General features: G+C 38.1%; 1 long non-coding RNA gene across 1 annotated transcript in view; it reads right to left on the bottom strand.

Annotated features, from left to right (window-relative positions):
• Positions 1-444: 444 nt before the first annotated feature.
• LOC122445205 overlaps positions 445-17,016 on the bottom strand; it is a 53,823-nt gene continuing 37,251 nt past the window's right edge. The window contains exon 3 of the long non-coding RNA XR_006270474.1: positions 445-513. This is a non-coding gene — a long non-coding RNA (uncharacterized LOC122445205). The remainder of the gene's footprint in view (positions 514-17,016) is intronic.

The raw sequence follows: 17,016 nt of genomic DNA, 5'->3' as shown, positions 1-17,016 counted from the left end.
TCTCCCTCAATAACCATTCCAGTATCATTTTATTCTAGTAGTCTGGAAGTTCTTTATGTCCAGTAGAAATCTCTCCTATTTTAAACCCACTTTTTCTCATTCGATCTTCTGTACTATAGACTTATTGGAAAAGACCCTGATGCTGGGAAAGATTGAAGGCGGGAGGAGAAGGGGACTACAGAGGATGAGATGGTTGGATAGCATCACCGATTCAATAGACATGAACTTGGGCAAATTCTGGAAGACAGTGAGGGAGAGGGAGGCCTGGAATGCTGCAGTCCATGAGCTTGCAAAGAGTTGGACACGACTTAGCAACTGAATAACCACAACACTATAGACAAAACAAAACAAAGCCAATTCTTTCAAAACCCCTTTAGCCTTTAAGAAATGGTAAAGGATCCTTTATCAAGGCATTTGAACACCGGTAACATCCAAACAACAGAACAGTGATGATGATTTCCTCTGCCAGTGTTGGCCCAGTGGTCCAGGTCACTCAGTGCAGACAGGACAGTGCTGATTATAACAGGAAGATAGAAAATAACCTTGTCAGTAGCTATTTCAGGTGAAAGAAGAGCATACATTTTACAAAATAAAGATCAGTTACTACTGAGAAAAAAAACACAACTACCGTTATAGAGGCTGAAACAGACGTTTGGAAATGAAAAGGACTGCAAAAGCAAGCAGACATTGATGAATCTGTCCCAATGAGTGTTGTTCATGTCTCTTTTAGTTTTGCCCAATTTCAATAAATCCTGTTAGCAATTTTCTCACACTTCTCTCTACAGATCATCAGAATTTCACAATAAGTAAATGTGATTTGCTTTTTTATTATTTCATACTGCTTTGGGAAGGACTATTTTAATAAAATTAACATGCATCACAAATTCTAGTTTTTTATAACGTGAGAATTGAAATGCATAACCTATTTGTTGTTTTTAAGATCATTAAATATTTAGACATTTTCACAATGTGCTACATTTCTGTTGTTATTACTTTCAGGTAAACCCAGATAGCTTTACTTGATAAAAAAATGACAATAAATCCTTAATCCATGCTTTGCTTGATTTACTTGTATTAGATTAAAATGTTTTATAATCATACAAGACTTTCAAACTTATATATTTATTTTGATCATTGAATATATCCCATTTTTGATACCACTGTGTATTAATCAGGTTTTGGTTAGGCTAGGCTATCTATGTCATAACAGCAAATTAACTCTCAAATCTCAGTGGCCTCACCTAATAATTTTATTTCTTGCTCATGTTAACTGTGCTCTCTGGGTCAGTGGTGGGCTCTCTTCCACACAGTCTTTTAAGCACCTGGACTGATGGAGAATCCAATATCTTATTGTTGCATCATTAGAACATGAGATTCCATGGCTGCTGCAGCAGAAGAGAGAGCTGCAGGTTCTCACACCAATTCTTAGATGCTCTGCCCAGAAATGCCATTCATGACTTTTATCTGCTGAAAAGGTCTTTTATTTGATCTCAATGTATTGTTTTGTTTTTGTTTTTGGTCGTTCTGTGTAGCATGTGGGATATTGGTTCCCTGACCAGGGATCAAACCTGTGCCCCCCTGCACAGGGAATAGGAGTCTTAACCAGTGGACCGCCAGGGAAGTCTGATCATAATGTTCTTTTGAAGTTCAGAATAATCTTGTCTTTAATTATGTCACCCCTCCTTATTCTTTTCTTGTGAACTCTATTTTTGTTAACCTCCTCTAACTGTTAGCATTCTTAAGTGTAGACAAAGAATTGAGTCTAGGTTATTAATGAGAAGGGATTTATGAAGGGAGATTAGAAAGCCCAGATAATCATCAGAAAGGCTGAAGGAACAGGTTTGAGGCCAAGTACCAGCAGTCCCAGAACCCAGCAGTCTTTTTTGCAATGGGGAAGACACTGTTCCCACTGCTGACCCCAGAGCCATGACGCTGAAGCCAACTGTGCCAGCAGAATGGATGTCTGGGCCCTGTCTGCTCTAAAGGTGTTTTCTAACCGGCACACGGAGAGGCAGAAATTAAGGTTTAGGACCTCACCTTAGAGTCAGAGGCTAGGGAGATTACAAAATGTTTAATTTAAGAATTTACTCTGGGATAATAGAATTCTGGGATAAAACAATGTGGGGAGCTGTTAATATAAGATGTAGGGTGGTTTTTCAGCAGATTTGAGGCTGCCATGTATAACAGATATTTACTATACTTTCTTTTACAGAACTCGTTTTCTTTGCCCTTGTAAATTTGTTTTCTGTTACAGAAATAATACAACTAGACAACTAGAAATAAGACAACTAGACATAAGAAAGAAGGACAGAGACGGCCTGACACCACCTTAACATAGACACTGTTATTATTTTGGCATATTTCCTTTTTGCTCCTTTTCTATGCAGAATTCTCTTCTGTAAAATTATCTGACAATGAATACTGATTTCCTGGTGAAATATTAGAACACAAACATTTCCCCCCATGTTGTCACATTATCTTCAAGATCACGGATTCTAGTGGCTGTGCAATACTGCAAAGGTTGGAATGGCTTTTCTATGTAATTTACCACGTAAATATAATACTGTGATGCAAGTCAATAGGTATAACTTCTAGAACTGATTACAACTGTATGCTTATTTGTTCATTTATTCTGTGGTTGTATCAACATCTTGATGGTTTCCTTATTTTACAGTTTTCATCAAGATGCACGACCTCAGAGAGACACAAAGACTCAAAGCAGATAAGGAAGGAAATGTGAAATTTTTAGGCAATTGGTTAAGTACATAAAACATAATCTTCACTCTTTATTTATTTATTTCTGGCAGTACTGCAAGGCATGCGGGATCTTAGTCCTCTGACCTGGGGAACCTGTGCTCCATGCGCTGGAAGTATGGAATCTTAACCACTGGACTGCCAGGGAATTCCCAATCTTCATTCTTTAGAAAAAAGGGACTTTTAGTATCATCCATGCTAGTAGTGATACCGAAAGCTTGACCTCTGTATAGCAGCGCCAAATCAAATCTTGGAGACAGAGTTTTGGGTGAAGTACGAAAGAGTAAATTTATTGCTTTGCCAGGCAAAGGGGGAAATACAGAGGGCTCCTGTGTCCCTCAAAGCTCTGTGTCCCAAGCCAGGAGGATTTGATGAGGAGTTTTATAGTAACAGTTCAATGGTGGGGTTGCTGATAAAATTAAGATGTGTGTGCAGGGCCAGCATTCTCTCATCTCAGTTGGTCTCCTAATTTTGATGAGATTTTCTGAACCTCTGATGAGGTTCCTTTAATCTTGTCTCAGGTGGTTTCTTGGCTGCTCCTCCCTTGATTAACAACTGTTCAAATCTGACCTTTGGAATTGAAGGAAGATCATGAAGGCTAGAGTCCATTCCCTACAAACAAGGAATGGGGGACAGAAAGGCTTTCATGCCCAGGAGCCCCTCAGGGTCCTGCTTGGCTTCAGTAGCCAGGTAATTTTAAAAAATTCCAGACAACTGTTCCATTATTCATTTGCTTATGTCATCATAAATTTGATGTCATTTCTGACCATTATATACAGCAAATTCCAATTATGTTGAACTATCCCTCCCCTTCAAAAGAGAAAAAGTCACACACACTAATAACCTTAAGAAAGATCCACTAATTTTTTTTTTTTTTAAGATCCATTAATTTTTGTATTGAGCACTCACTATTCCAAATAACTCTGCTAGGCCCAGTGTGAACACGAAGATGTATCACATATACTGCCTGCCAAGGAGACATTTAAAATCTCTGGGAACTTTAGTTTAAAAAGCAGCAGTGTGTTATATTAAATTTTATTTAAAGGCACTAAGCAAAAATTTTTTCTATTTCTTTACTTTCATGTCTATTTTTTGTCTATTTCTTTAATTTAATGTCTACATGACATGCTGGATTTTCACTAAACTTATTTGATAATAATTTTATGATGTGTGCAAGTCAAATTATTATACTGTATACCTCAATATAACTAGAAAAAAAAACCCAAGTGTTTATTTTGCCAATAGTTCTAGGTTTGGGAATATAAAGAATGATAAAATACTCCCTGAAAAGATTATAGAAAGTAGAGTAGTTTAGGAAGTAAAGAGACAAAAGAAAAAAAATCACTAAATATTATTTTATAATTAAGCACAGGGTGCCTCTTGGTATATAAAATCAAAACTAACTGAGTTTTGTTTTAGACAAAGAAAGATAGGGGAAAATAAGTTTACGGGCTGTGGGAGCATAGAAAAGACATAAATGAGAGATTCTGTGTCACTCTTTAGGAAACTATACATAGTTAGTACTAATAGAGCAAAATATTTATCCATCTATGCTGTATGTGTATATATGTATGTGTATATATATAATAGATAATATAATCAAATTTCTGTTGACTTAAAAAAGATGCAGAACGTGAGAGTTGCGAGTCAAGTTTTATTTGGGGCAAAATGAGGACTGCAGCCTGGGAGACAGCACCTCGGAGGGCTCTGAGAGACTGCCCCAAAAAGGTACTGGGGGAAGGCCTATACATGTGATTTTGGTGAAGGGGGAGTTCACATTCAACCAAGCACTAATCTTACAAAAGGTTTCCTGCTAGTCACGAGGAGCTGATGTCACCATGAAGGGATTGACTGGTTTTCTAGATATGAGGAGATGCAAGGATTGGGATCATGAAATCAGTTTCTAAAAATATCTAACTATCTAAAGACCTGTTCCCCCAGTTTTCCTGGAGCACAGAGTGCCTCACTCTCCACCCTAACTCCCTTCAGGGCATGTTGAAGGTCAATAGCTACAGCAACCCAGGATTCAATCTCCTCAGAGGCAGATGGCAAATGCCCTCCGCAAGCTACAATTTGTAGCTGACATTTCTAATTAAAATATATAATACAATATCATTTATCTTAAGAAGATGTAAGGTATTTGTTTGAGACTTTCCAATAGTTTTTGAGAGCTGACTGTGGGGAGTGAAATAGGGAGTGAAATAATGTATACTTACATTTTATTTTACATACACTATAACTTTAAAATTGTAAAAAAAAAGGAATTAATAATCATAAACATGCATTCTTTAATTACAAAATGCTAGAGGCTATGGCAAATAGTTTAAGGATGGTGAGTGGTATGTTTATGATTATATCTATTATGGTAGACATGTAGATTGTATGCATTTGTCAGAAGTCATCAATTTATATACTTAAAATTGGGGAATGATATATAAATCACATCTCAATAAGCATAAAAAAAAACTAAAAAATAAAGGCACTAGAAGAATTGGATTTATAGTCAAGGGATATGAGTTTTATTCCTAATTCTAGCACTGTGTTATTTTTGACAAGTTTTTCAAACTCTCTGGACCTCAGTTTCCTCATTGGTAAAGAGAAGTTGTTAGACTGGGTGAGAGTTCAAATGTCTCATCCCTAACATCCTGAAAATACAGGATATATCCTACAGGCTGTCAGTGGTTTTCTATCAAAAAAGAATAATAAACATATATATGTGTGTATTTATTATACGTGTATATATTTACATGTTCTTGTTCAGTTGCTAAGTTATGTCTGAATCTTTGCGACCCCATGGACCGCAGCACTCTAGGCCTCCTTGTCTCTCACCATCTCCCGGAGTTCACCCAAGTTTAGGTCTATTGAATCGGTGATGCTATCCAACAAAAGACTTTTGAGAATCCCTTGGACGGCAAGGAGATCAGACCAGTCAATCTTAAGGGAAATCAATCCTGAAAACTCACTGGAAGGACTGATGCTGAAGCTGAAACTCCAGTATCTTTGGTCAGCTGATATGAACAGCTGACTCTTTGGAAATGTTCCTGATGCTGGGAAGGATTGAAGGCAGAAGGAGAAGAGGGCAGCAGAGGACAGATGGCTGGATGGCATCACTGAAACAATGGGCATGGACTTGGGCAATCTTCAGGAGATGGTGAGGGACAGGAAGGCCAGGCATGCTGAAGCCCATGGGGTCACAGTCAGACATGACTGGGCAACTGAACAAAAGTAACTCTGCACATAAGTTAAATAAACAAGGTGACAGTATACAGTCTTGACACACCCCTTTCCCAATTTTGAACCAGTCAGCTGATCTGTGTAAGGTTCTAATTGTTGCTTCTTGACCTGCATACAGGTTTCTCAGGAGACAGATAAGATGGTTTGCTATTCCCACCTCTTTAAGAATTTTCCAGTTTGTTGTGATACACAGAGTCAAAGCCTTTTGTATAGTTAATGAAACAGAAGTAAATGTTTTTCTGGAATTCACATACAAATAACATTTGCTTTGAAAAACTTATAAAATGGGTATCCTGTATAAAATTCATTAAGTACTAGTAGAACCTTAAAATTGATCATGAAAAGAATAATTATCCCTTAAGAGTTTTCTATAGCACTTGGAGTTATGAAAATCTTGACCTGCTTCTGTCCTGTATAAGTGCTAATGAACCTCTGGACAAGACGATCTCAGACAGGATCATTTAGGTGCATGTTTAAGTATAGGATTCAAAACAAAAATTGTTATTGTTTACAAGTACATAATGGACAGGCAGGCTCTGAATATGTAAGGTGCTTTTCGAATGTAATCTCATCTAACCCTCACAGCAGCCCTAAGAAGGAGGTATTATTACAGCATTTGTTTTACAGACAAGGAAACTGAGATTCAGGAGGTTATGTAGTTTGTCCAAAGCTAGCAAGCAGCAGAGCCAGTTTTCCAACCCAGGTCTGCCTGACTCCAAAGTCCATGCTCCTTTCATCCCAACCTATCTTGTAGACCTTTCTCACTGATTTAATTAATATTGATATTCCTATTAGGATAATGATCCTAACTTAACTAATTTCTCATATCCCAATGTAGTCAAAACCAGCAAAATCTCTTAGAGAATGAAGGTGATTTTTCAGAAAAGTTTAAAAATACAGTCTTACTTAAAATATAGTCTTTTTAAAAATATATTTTTATATAAATATATATGAATATGCACTGGCATTAGTAGAAAGCATCACTATTGGGATATAAATAACTTCCTTTCCATTTTGTCTTTTCCAAGAATTCTCTAAAAATGGCTGAAGAAGAACTTCCTCCGCTGTGTCCCTGGCTGCTCAAGAACATTTGAGTCAAAGTTTCTTTCTGAATCTCCATCATTTTTGCGTGTGAGCATGTGTGCTAAGTCACTTCAGTCATGTCCTACTTTTTGTGACCCCATGGACTGTAGCCCCCCAGGATCCTCTGTCCATGGGCTTTTCCAGGCAAGAATATTGGAGTGGATTGCCATGCCCTCCTCCAGAGGATCTTCCTGACCCAGAGATCAAACTATCATTTTAGAGGAACCCCAAAGTAGTTTTGTTTATCCCTTAAATTTTTTTTGAAGGATACTTCATTCATAACCATTTTTACTTAACATGCAACCTGTATATCAGGATGGCAAAGCCTTTTACAATTACTAATACATTCTTCCAGCAACTTCTGGGGAAACCAACATTTTACAGAAAAGCAAAATGAGATGTAGATATCTACATTTACTTGGCCAGAGTGACGCAGTGACTTTCTATGCTTAGAGCCAAGGGAAACCCAGCTCCTTGAATGATAACATTTTACAGTTACACTGAAACTATAATCACAGAAAGCCCACTTTTTAAATGATTCAGTGATAGAGATGCCTTAAAAAAAATCTAGAGTTCCCAATTTACTTCTCGGAACTGATTCTCCTTTTGATCTTTCAGTTATCCTCCCTTGAGTTAATTGATAAAAGTTTTTAGCTCTTCATTTTTGCACTGATTTCAAAATGAAAAACACAATGCTATTTTATGTCCAACAGACTTCCTTGCCACCATTTGGCTTGCTCTTTTACATTTTTGTATTAGCATAAAGCTTGATGCTAAATAAGAGAAGTTGCAGCTCTCCCCATAAACAGAAGCCCTCCTATATTTGATTTCTAGCCATAGCCACCTGAACATTGGTCCTTGTTATTAAATCAATATTTTTTTGATTCATTATACTGTTCATTCTTGGCAAGAGGAACTTCCATCTTTTAACCTTTCTCATGACTAAGCTGAATGTGTCTTTGGTTTGAATGAAAAATATACCATTAAGAGAAGGTAGTAAATCTTTGTTATATGGCTAATAAATAAGACCATGGTATTTTATATTTGATTTCATAATACTTTGAATTTGTAGTTAATAAGCAGACTCTCCAGCATCATATTATACATGAAATGCCAACTTCATTTAAAATTTTATGTTAGGTCATATGATAACTTGACAATTATTTTGATAGCTACAAAGGAAATAAAACACCAGCAGAATATATTTAAGAAGCTGTGTCATCATGTACACTTAGAATCAGAAAAATAAAACTCCAATAACGGAAGCACTACTATGTTTTATTAAGTAAAATCTGAACAATAATCTTTAGATAGATTATTAATAATTTTATAGATATCTTTATATATAAATATAGATATATTTATTTTTCTGAAGTATAATTTAGAAATTATAATAGAGAGAAGTCAATTGAAGACTGAACAAATGAACACAATGACTGAACAAATGAACACAATTTCATTACTTGACAAAGACTGGCAGACCCGTTAGCAGTTGATTTTATTCTGAACCAAACTTTAAGGATGTTTTCTTAAAATTAACTATGGTTATATTTTAACTAGTTTTATCTGATGTTTTGAATTAAATTACCTCTTTAAAATATTTATGTAAAGTGAGGTTTCTTGAGAAATCCAGAATAAGTGGAAATAAACTTATGCAGCTGACAAACTTAACATATATATCTAATATATATATAAACTCAAACATTTCTATTGGATGAGTACAGTGTGATATAGTCTTTATAGAATTAATTGAGAAAATTTGAATTAGTAAAGATGTTTATGCCATCAGATTAATTAATTGACTCATCTCTTGGCAGCGAAAGCGAGGCTGTCCACATGAAGTAGTCACTGGCCTGGAGACCCAGATGACTGTACAAATCCTGGCTCTCTCGATGATGAGTCACTGATGTCTCTGTATCAGATCCTTACTCATAAAATATTATTAATGGTATTTTTAGACTTAGGTGGATGGTGAAAAGTATTTTATCAAGTGCTCATAAATGCTTTGAAGGTTAGAAGTCCGGAATGTTATTAGATCACAATATACAGAGTAGAAAGATATTAAAAATGGCTCACTCATTACTGTCATGTTTGAATGGATTTCTCAGGATTAAGAAACTTACTTAGCTAAATATAGAGCCCAGTTGCTGGTGTTTAGAGGGAAATGCTATGTTAGACTCACTTAGCAATGACAGGCTGTCAGTCTCTAATGAGTGTGGATATAGAATTACATACTCTAGTAGCTGACTTTACTTATTTTAGTGTTGTTCAAACTGGTCCTCTAGGGATTTCATAATTTTACCTTCAAATTTGTTATTTTAATATTGCTTTTGGTCCCATCCAATCCTTAAGGGCATATCTGCTTGAACTCAATCATTCTATTACATATGGGTCTAGCTATGACTCTCTTGTTGAGTTGCTACATCATGTCTGACTCTTTTGTGACCTATGGACTATAGCCTGCCAGCTCCTCTGCTCATGGGATTTCCCAGGCAAGAATAGTGGAGTGGGTTGCCATTTCCTTCTATAGGGGATCTTCCCAACCCAGGGATCAAACCCCAGTCTCTTGCGCCTCCTGCATTAGCAGGTGGATTCTTTACCACTGAGCCACCAGGGAAGCCCCTAACTCTCTTGTTACCAGTGCTCTGATTATTGTGTCACTGCTGGGAGCTCCAGATTTTGAGCTGACCCGGATTTTACTATCTTCTCAACAGGTGACAATCCTGGGAATGACTTTTCGTCTCTAAGCTACTTGTTACAAAAATACCTTAATTAATAGCCCTTTGAGAATTTCCAAAATAAAATGAACCAATAAACAAATATAAAGTCTCAAAATCCTGAATATTAGCAGGCACATAAAATTACATGATTGTTAAAGTCTCTTCTAGGTCCAAAATGCTGTAATTCTAAAACTTAATGAAAAAACAGTGGGGTGATATATACCCACCCAGTGGGTGATATACAGGACTGACCGCCTGCTGCTTTGCGATTGCTTCACTGTTGCACAAGATGTGGGTGGAACGGAGACCTGGGGCACTGAGACGCCAACAGCAAGGCTGCCCACAAAGGCAGACCACAGGAGGGGCTGGGCAGGAAGCAGTTTTACTTCCTGGTAGGAGAAAGCCACAGGGCCTAGGCTGGGCCGAGGCAGCGAGGTACCTTGGGTGACAAGTTTAAGGAGGCCTCTGCTCTCATGGGCAGTGTAAGTAAGGGTGTATTTGGTACTCCAGGAGTCCAGCCCTGGGAAAAAGGCTTAACAAGATCTGTGCCAGGGAACAAAGACAGGGCCACAAACCTGGGAATCTGGAAGCCAGAGTTGGAGAAGCCAGTCAAATCCATTGACAGCTAAACTGTGAAGTCCTTTGTTTTCTGTTGTCTTCCCTCTCTGGCTCAGGGCAATAAATTCCAACAGTTTCACAGCCCTAACTTCCTGCTCTCCTAGGAACACCAACTTAGAGGAAGGGACAGTTAATTCTGGGGAATCAATACACGGGACAACAGGGAAGAAATAAGGTGTGGAAAAAAAAAAAAAAAGAAAGATGATCAGAATAAAATACCTCCACAAAGTGACCTGGGGCTCCTCCTGAGCCTACACTCCCGCTGCTGGGCTGGGCTTGGGGCCTTGACAGAGGCCTCCCTGCTAGACGGCTTTAAGGCCCTGGTTGCGCTTTGAGGGACTCTTTCACCTTTTGGTAATTACTGCTCCCCTTTGCACAGAGGCTGGAGTAGCCAGGGCTATGTTTTCATTTCACAAAACTGAACGTAAAAAGTGATCACTGAACTTGCTATTTCAAGCTTCTCTTCTGCCTGATAGTGGAAATATAGCTCAGAAGATTGTAGATAAGTTGACTTCTGAGTTTTTTTCATCATGTCTGGTAAATCCCATGAATTCAGAACTCCAACCCCCATCTCCCCAGAGTGGCATCTAAGTTCTAGGTGCCACAAAGGTGAAGCACCCGGTTCACCAATGCCCCTTTAGGCTGACATTCACTGCTCACGTCCATGCTCCTGTGATCCCCAGTCATCAGTCCTGCTATAGCAGCTCCTTATCTTTTTTAAAAATTTCAATTTATCTATGCTCTCCTGTATGTTTATTTTTGATTTATTTTCATTTACCTATTTGGCTGCAGTAGGTCTTAGTTGTGACATGCGGGATCTTTAGTTGCAGCATATGAACTCTTGAGGCATGTGGGATCTAGTTCCCTCACCAGGGATCGAACCCGGGCCCCCTGCCTTAGGAGTGCAGAGTCTTAGCCCCTGGACCACTGGGGAAGTCCCAGAAGCTCCTCATCTTGACTGAGGTGATTCTTCTGAGTCATGTCTTCACTTCTCTTAGGGACTGGGAAACTTGGATGTCCTCCGGCGCCATCCTGGAGACTTGCGGGGCTGTCTTAGACACATCTGGTTGCTACTTCTACCCACTCCTGCTTACCTTGGTCTCACCTGAGAAGTGAACACAGGTCCCTCTGCTCTCAGATCCCCAAAACTTTCTGAGGATTCTAACAGTCATCCTGACTCCTCCCCACCTGACTGCCTCTGGGCCTCAGTCTTATCTTGAGTCACTCTCCCTTGCTCTCTTATATTTGACTCTCTCTCTCTCCTCCTTGGAGATTATGTAACACTACAGTATGTACTAGTCATGTGTAGCTACTGAGCTCTTACAATGTGGCTGCTCCAAAATGAGATGGACAGAATGCACACTAATTTTAAAGACTTATTTGAAAAGAATATTCTAAAATATCTCATTACTATTTTTTCCCCATTTATTTTTATTAGTTGGAGGCTAATTACTTTACAATATTGTAGTGGTTTTTGCCATACATTTCATTACTATTTTTAATATAGCTTACATGCATGTTGAAATGATAATACTTTGGGTATGTTGAATTAAATGTAAAATAGTATTACAATTCATTTCATTTTTTTTCTTTTTACTTGAAAAAATGTAGCTACTAGAAAATTTAAATTGCATTGTATTTCTTTAGGACAGAGCTCATCTAACAAATTTAAGGAAGTGTTGTGGACTGAATTGTGACTCTCCCCACTGCCAAACTCATATTTGTAGCCCTAACCCCCAATGTAACTGTATTGGAAGATAAGACCTTTAAGGGGGTAATTAGTGTTTAATGAGGTCATAAGGGTGGGGCCTACTGGATTAGAGCCATATAAAAAGGGAAGAGACACAGACAGAAGAAAGACCATGTGCAGACACAGTGAGAAGGCATCAGTTTACAGGCCAGGAAGAAAGGCCTCATCAGAAACTAACACTGCTGACACCTTGATCTTGGACTTTCAGCTTCCAGAACTGTGGGGATACCAGTTTCTGTCTTTAATATTCTGTTATCTGGTACCTAGTCCACGGTATTCTGTTATGGCTGCCCTTGCAGACTAATAGAGGAAGGACAACTCATTCTGACATCATGTCTTCTTTTAAAACCAAATGTCAGTGGCACTGGTTTTAGCTTTTGAGCCTTAAAAACCCTTCCTCTTAATCAACTGTCTGTGCCAGAAATTTTAAAAATCTGGTTTGAAACTCAAGAGTTGAGTGAAAATGGAGGCTTTGATTTTCTGTTATGACCTTCCTTCCCCAAGGTCTTAGAAGGAGTTACCCTCTGCTGCCTGAAGTTGAGGGAGAGATCATAGAACAAACAGGAAGTATGGGGGGAAATGGTTACTACCATAAGATTAGTCTGCTACAGCAGTTAGTTTCTCTCTTTCCCATTTTATCAAATTTCAGGAGCATCTGACTTTATTTATTTGGTCATCCATTAATTTGTTCCTTATTTGTGGCCTACAGATTGATATGTATATTTTAGTGTGGATAGCTTTCAGAGAGCATTTTCACTAAAAATTTCAGGTCTTTAATAATGAAAGATACTATAAGCTGTTAAAGAAATTGAAAATATCACAGTAAGTGCATGGTAATGGTAGAGAGAGATGGGTAAAGGTACTAAAATCCGGTTGTTCATGTCATTAGAGAGTTTTGTTAGCTATGGAGGAGATCTTGTTGTCCACCCTTAGCACAGATCTTACTTTGCTAGAAGTCCTACAATTCCTGATGTAATGCACAGGGCACACACAGGGTCAGTCTTGGCTTCCAACCATGGCAGCGGTCACTTGGAGACAGTGGAAGGCCAGAAAGCCAATTCTTGTGCTTGGATGGGCATGGGGAGGCTCTCCCATCTTTTGTACTTTTCTTATTCACTAAGCATAGCTAGGTCTTCCTGCTCACCTCACTGCACCATCAATCTGTATTTACTTCTCTGTGAACCCTGAATATTCCTTTACTCAATACCTAGTATATAGTTAATGTACAATGGAAGTTTGGGGAATGAAACTAAATGAATGCATGAATCCAACGAGTTCTGCCCTCAAATCCTCACTTCAGACTTTCTCTTACCTCTTTGATAGCCTGGACATGGATTAAGCATCTCCCTCCATCTTCTTTAACCTCAACCAACCTCTCCTTTATAAAAACAAATTATTTTTAAAAGTTGCCTAATTACCCAAGTACTCTATGAAGATATTATCAATATACCATGATAAAATAATACAAAGAGATTGAGAACTCCCTGGCAGTTCACTGGAGTGAGCCTGGGTTTGGGGAACTAAGATCCTGCAAGCCATAAGGCACAGCCAAAACAAACAAAAACACAAAAAAACAAACAAAAAAGAGATGGCAGAAGCCCATTACAACTCCATGGCAATCTCCTTCATTTCACAGCAGTGTGGAAATAGCTTCTACCCCCCTTTATATACGTGTTATGTACCTACTAAAATAGACATAAATGTGTATACTAATACATTATTGCCACCATATTATATATGTTAATATACATATTATACATATTTAACCTAAATAATTTTATGCTGCTGTGTACTGTTTAACAACTTGCTTTTTTTTCCCCACTAAATTACTTGATACCCTTTTATGTCACTGTCCATTCATCTCCCTTGTTCTTGTTTTAGTTGCTGTAAGTATTCTGTAGCACAGAGGAAAGAAAATACATTTAAAATATATTTAACTTCATCTTTATTGATGACCCTATGGTAGCTCAGACGGTAAAACATCTGCCTGCAATGTGGGAGACCCAGGTTCAATCCCTGGGTTGGGAAGATCCCCTGGAGAAGGAAACGGCAACCCACTCCAGTACTCTTGCCTGGAAAATCCCATGGACAGAGAAGCTTTGTAGGCTATAGCCCATGGGGTCTCAGTCGATCACGACTGAGCAACCTCACTTATTGATGACACTATAGGCTGTTTGTAATTTTTCACTTTTATAAACAATGAACATCCATTTATTTACATGTTTCTTTAGACACATGTGCAAGTGCTTTTTTAAATGACAGATCCTTAGAGGCTGACTTGCTAGGTTAAAGGGTACATGCAAATTTTAGGGAATATTCTGAGAAGGAGGCTTGCTTGGCCATTTGCCATGCAATGTTCCCTTGCTTGTAAACCAAATAGGCTTGCTAAAATGTATGAGGGCAGAATGACATAGCAAGACTTAGACTACCCCAGGCCCAGGAGATAATTTATGTAAGTTGTACGACCACAGATAGAAATCACATGACGTCCTTAAACATCCCTTTGACATCCCATCCTATGCTTGTCTTTCTCCACAGCAGAGCAGTATGGAAAATATCCTTACGAGCCCTTTCCCATGCATTTGCATTATGTCTTGAAGATTTTGCATCCTGCTGCTTTGTGATACCTCTATAAAGGAACAGAGGAAGTGGCCTTTCATACTCCGAATGAGAAAGGAAATGTTGTTATTAGTTATTACTGTCTGTTATCTCGTTCAAGAAGGGGAAGCTGGGCCATATCAAGAGAATCAGAGTTACCAGGTCATAGGCAAGGTGATAGACCTCAAGACTTGTATCTGCTCCATGGACATGTTTCAACAGTTAATGTGGTAAACTTCACTATCTAAGTGGTGAGAAAACAAAGTGTGTATTATCTGAGCACTTAATATCATTTGGCAAAGGAAATAAAATGACTTTTCTGAAAAACTTTTCTGATATGTGTCTCTTGGAGTTCAGAATTTTCACTCACTGATTTATATAAACAAATTATTAATTACTGAGGATTTGTCAGGAATGGGTATATCCTCTAACCACTGGCTCAAAATCCCCCAAAATAATATATTTTAAATTTTAGTAGATATATTGCCAAACTACCATCCAAAAGACAGGTATCAATTTGTACTCCTTCTAATAGTGATTGAATCTAACATATTATCAATTGTTGTCTGATGGGTGAAAAATAGTATCTTACTATTTTAATATGCATTTCTCTAGTGACCAGTGATATCCAGCATATTTTCACATAATATCTGACCACCTGTAAATCCTCTTGTGAATTGTCTGTTCATATCCTCTGCTCATTTTCTAATTTGTTTGTGTGTCTTTTTTATCTTTGTTATTTATTCGTTTTTTGGCTGTGTTGTGTGGCTTGTGGGACGTTAGTTCCCTGACCAGGGATAGAACCCAGGCCCTTGGCCATGAGAGCATGGAGTCCTAACCACTGGATCACCAGGGAATCTCCTTTTTCTTTTAAGAATAGCTTTACTGCTTTGCCAGGCAGAGGGAGCCACAGCAGGCTAATGCTGTAAAACCATGTGTCCCCTCTTCTTTATTGACTTGTATGAATTTATTAGGTATTATATATATGAAATTTTCATTCTACATTGTTAATATTTCCTATAGCTCTTTTGGTCTTTTGATTTTAAGGTGTTTTAAGACAGAAATGCTGATTTAATTAAGTATAGCAATCAATATTAACTCTTTATAGGCTTTATAATTTTGGGAATTTTAGTTTAAGAAGGCTGTGTATCACCAATGTTACTAACATATTCTTCAGCATTTTCCTCTAATACTTTAAATGTCTTTAAAATTCTAAAATATGAGTACATTCTCACTAAAACTGTAAACAATTTCTAGTAATATGATGAACTAGGCCTTAAGTAAAATCCTTCCCAGTATAGCACATGTAAAAATCCCATATAAAATATCAAAACAAACAAAAATATTTTATGTATATTTGTCTGAGGCTGAACTGGTAAGAAATTAGGGAATTTTTTATAGGTTGTGTGAGAAGAAAGCAAAATCTATAGGGATAGCAAAGCCCTGAGTGTTTACGTGATCCTTAGTGGCCAACAGTCCAAGTTTTAATGGGCCCAGTGCTTCAAGGACAAAGAGAATACCAGGGTCCAAAGTAAGATGGGAGCTAGGATGGGGTATCTTCAAGGATGACTCTTCTGGTGACTGAACTAGAAAAATCCCACACAGCAGAGGGTTAGTGGTAATATTTGGCAATCTCACTTGGGCTCTGGGCAGAGCTGAACCAAAAAGAGAAAGGCCCAAGAATTCTTACTCATCAACCTACCCCCACGTGTGTTTAGAACTGTACATTCAAAAAAAGTGCCGCAAGCCAAAAAATGTAGTCGGGGCTTCCCTGGAGGCTCAGTGGTAAAGAATCCTCCTGCCAATGCGGGAGACAGAGGTTCAATCCCTGGTCCAGGAAGATTTCACATGCTGTGGAGCAACTAAGCCTGTGTGCCATAACTACTGAGCCCATGTATCGCAACTACTGAAGCCCGTGCACCCTAGAGTCTGCGCTCTGTAACAAAAGAAGCCACTGCAATGAGAAGCCTGCACACTGCAACTAGGGACCCAGCAACTGCAACTGGAGACTGCAGCAGTGAAGACCCAGCCCAGTCAAAAAGAAAGAAAGAAATAACAATTTTAAGAAATGTACTTGGGAGTATCCCTAATACCAACAGAAAGCAAATCCAAACCCTCCTCAAATGAACACTTGTTAAATTCAAATCTACATATACATTTTCAAGGCATATGATTTTAGATATGTGAGGAAATAGCAGAACTAGCACAATGCCAAGTCACGCATCAAAGTCTTCAAATAATGGAATGATCTGGTATAGA

The sequence above is a fragment of the Cervus canadensis genome, chromosome 7 (assembly GCF_019320065.1).
Source record: "Cervus canadensis isolate Bull #8, Minnesota chromosome 7, ASM1932006v1, whole genome shotgun sequence".
Lineage (NCBI taxonomy): Eukaryota > Metazoa > Chordata > Mammalia > Artiodactyla > Cervidae > Cervus > Cervus canadensis.
The sequence above is the reverse complement of the archived record's forward strand: the minus strand, read 5'-3'. Positions and strand labels throughout refer to the sequence as shown.